This window comes from Hemitrygon akajei, chromosome 32 (assembly GCF_048418815.1).
Source record: "Hemitrygon akajei chromosome 32, sHemAka1.3, whole genome shotgun sequence".
Classification (NCBI taxonomy): domain Eukaryota; kingdom Metazoa; phylum Chordata; class Chondrichthyes; order Myliobatiformes; family Dasyatidae; genus Hemitrygon; species Hemitrygon akajei.
Genome location: NC_133155.1, coordinates 4,708,111 through 4,711,856, shown reverse-complemented (window position 1 = coordinate 4,711,856; position 3,746 = coordinate 4,708,111).

Below are 3,746 nucleotides of genomic sequence, written 5' to 3'. Positions count from 1 at the left end.
TGGAGTTTTTCGAGGATGTAACCAGGAAGTTAGACAAGGCAGATCCAGTGGATGTAGTGTACCTCGATTTTCAGAAGGCATTTGATAAGGTCCCACAAAGGAGATTGGTGGGTAAAATCAGAGCTCATGGCAATGGGGGGAAGATATTGACATGGATAGAAAACTGGTTGGCAGATAGAAAGCAAAGGGTAGCGGTGAATGGGTGTTTCTCGGAATGGCAGGTGGTGTCTAGTGGGGTGCCACAGGGCTCGGTATTGGGACCACAGCTGTTTATGATTTACGTCAACGATTTAGATGAAGGCATTGAAAATAACATCAGCAAGTTTGCTGATGATACTAAGCTGGGTGGCAGTGTGACATGTGATGAGGATGTTAGGAGAATTCAGGGTGACTTGGATAGGCTGGGTGAGTGAGCAGATACTTGGCAGATGACGTTTAATGTGAATAAGTGTGAGGTTATCCACTTTGGGAGTAAGAACAGGAAGGCAGATTATTATCTGAACGGTATAAAGTTAGGTAACAGAGAAATACAAAGAGATCTAGGAGTCCTTGTTCATCAGTCACTGAAGGTGAATGAGCAAGTGCAGCAGGCAGTGAAGAAGGCTAATGGAATGTTGGCCTTTATTACAAAGGGAATTGAGTACAAGAGCAAGGAAATTCTCTTGCATTTGTACAGGGCCCTGGTGAGACCACACCTGGAGTATTGTGTACAGTTTTGGTCTCCAGGGTTAAGGAAGGACATCCTGGCTGTAGAGGAAGTGCAGCATAGATTCACAAGGTTAATTCCTGGGATGTCAGGACTGTCTTACGCAGAGAGGTTAGAGAGACTGGGCTTTTACACGCTGGAATTAAGGAGATCGAGAGGGGATCTGATTGCATCATATAAGATTATTAAGGGATTGGACAAGATAGAGGCAGGAAATATGTTCCAGATGTTGGGAGAGTCCAGTACCAGAGGGCATGGTTTGAGAATAAGGGGTAGGTCATTTAGGACAGAGTTAAGGAAAAACTTCTTCTCCCAGAGAGTTGTGGGGGTCTGGAGTGCACTGCCTCGGAAGGCAGTGGAGGCCAATTCTCTGGATGCTTTCAAGAAGGAGCTAAATAGGTATCTTATGGATAGGGGAATCAAGGGATATGGGGACAAGGCAGGAACCGGGTATTGATAGTAGATGATCAGCCGTGATCTCAAAATGGCGGTGCAGGCTCGAAGGGCCGAATGGTCTACTTCTGCACCTATTGTCTATTGTCTATTGTCTATAATATTCACACAGATCGGGGCTCGGGGAAGCGTGACATCCCAACCTCCTGGATTTGGTGGGACCCAAGTCATATGGACCCTAGATGTACAGAGTCTCTGAAAGGTGGTTTTCCCACCGCTGAGTCTGGTGGCCTTTAGCGAGGTGCTAACAAGTCACATCTCTGGAGATGCCCAGTAAAACAGTGTTTCATATAAAATAGCTACGTGCAAAAACAGAAATTATAAAAACAGTAGTGAGGTAGTGCTTATGGGTTCAATTTCCATTTGGATATTGGATGGCACTGGGGAAGAAGCTGTTTCTGAATCACCGAGTGTGTGCCTTCAGGTTCCTGTAACTCCTTCCTGATAGGAACAGGAAGAAGAGGGCACGTCCAGGGTGGTGGGGGTACTTAATGATGGATGCCACCTTTCTAAAGTACCACTCCTTCAAGATGTCTTGGATACAATGGAGACTAGGACCCACGATGGAGCTAACTAATTTTACAACTCTCCGCAACTTACTTTGATCCTGTGCAATGGCCCCCCCCCCTCCCCATACCAGATAGTGAGGCAGCCAGGTAGAAAACTCTCCAAGGTACATCTGTACAAGTTTTCGAGTATGTTAGGTGACAAACCAAATCTCCTCAAACTCTTGACAAAATATAGCCACTGTCTTACTTTCCTTAGAGCTACATTGATATGTTATTGTAAAATATCCCATGATTAGGAGAGTGCTAAATCGGAGGTTTGCTTGGTGGCACGGTTTGAAGGGCCAGAGGGCTTACTCTGTGCTGTATCTCAGCAAAATAGAATTAGAATTAGAATAGCAATTCTAATTCACTGTCTGCTTTCTATTACCAAGCAAGTGGCTCTAACCTTTTGCAGAAGCTTGTCAAAGACCTAGCTAAATCCATCTAGCCTACACCAAGTGCACCAATCCCAGCAAAGTAGTTTTGTCCCCTTTTGCTCCTTAGCTTGGCCCATGTGGCAGCGAGAAGAGAGCATGACCTGGGTGTTGGGAGTCTCTGATGAGGGATGCAGCTTTCCTGTGACAGCCTGTCACGTAAGCGAGCCCAGGGCTTTACCCAGATGGAATGCGCCATATCCACTACTTTCTGTAAGGTTTTCCCTTCAAGGGCATTGGTGTTCCCATACCAGGCTGCGATGCAGTCCATGAGCAGTACTCCATCAAAGCCTCTCGCCATCAAATGAGCCGGCTGTGCTCCACCCAGCGCCTGTGTCTACTCCTCAATATCATGAACTGTATGAGCCGCCATAGTAACTATGAGGCAAGTCATCGGTACTGATCCTTGCTCTGAAACACTTAAGAGTCTGATGGCAGTGTGAAACTGGAAAGTGCCTGCAATTCTACATATGGAGCTAAAAAAAATCAGAAATTGTTTTGCACAATGGGAAGTTTAACTGTTCAACTAGCACACACTCAGTGGCCACTGTATTAGATACCACCTGCACCTAATAAAGTGGCCATTGACTGTGTGTCTCTGGGCTTCTGCTGCTGTTGCCCATTCACTTCACAGTTTGACGTGTTGTGCATTGAGAGATGTTCTTCTGCACACCACTGTTGTAACGCGTGGTTACTTGAGATACTGGCACTATTCAGTTAGCTTGAACTAGTCTGGCCATTCTACTCTGACCTCTCTCATTAACAAGGCATTTCACCCACAGAATCGCCGTTCACTGGATGGTTTTTTTTTTGCACCATTCACTGAAAACTCTGGAGACAGTTGTGCGTGAAAATCCCAGGAGATCAGCAGTTTCTGAGATACTCAAACCACCCCGACTGGCACCAACAATCATTCCATGGTCAACGTCACTTAGATCACATTTCTTCCCCATTCAATGCAGTAAACCTGCATGCTTTTATGCATTGAGTTACTGACACATAATTGAATGATTAGATATTTGTTTTAACATGCAGGTGTAAGGGTGTACTTAATAATGTGGCCACTGAGTGCCTGTCCACTGTTTGATTGTTAATGGGAAGTTCAACTGTTCAACCAACATATTGTCTCTGTGGGATTGTTAACATTCAAATCTTACACATGCAGTCATTCATTAAGTAGACAGTAATTGGAAAATCACGCCTCTGAGAAACATGTTCTAATTTGACATGCAAATTTATAAACTTCTATATATTCCAGCCAGAAATCCTCTATTTTGAAGGCACTTGTTTTTTTCACAATTCTTTCTTAACTAGTACTCAATCATTAGAATGGGCACTTGGATTTGAAGAGACATTTGACAATAACATAGTTATAAATTTGCATGGGAACATTGATATAATGGGCTAACTAGAACATTTCCAATAGGTTCTTAAATATCTGTTTTGCCTATGTCTACATCCAAAAGGTGGATTGGGTTGCTTGTGCCTTGTAGGAGGAGCCAGTTAAGTGGAGAATCAGATATAAACTCCAATCTGGTCCTCGCACAATGATTTCAGTGCTCACTTGAAAAGTGAGAGTGCAATCGCTCCTACAGGTGAATAAAG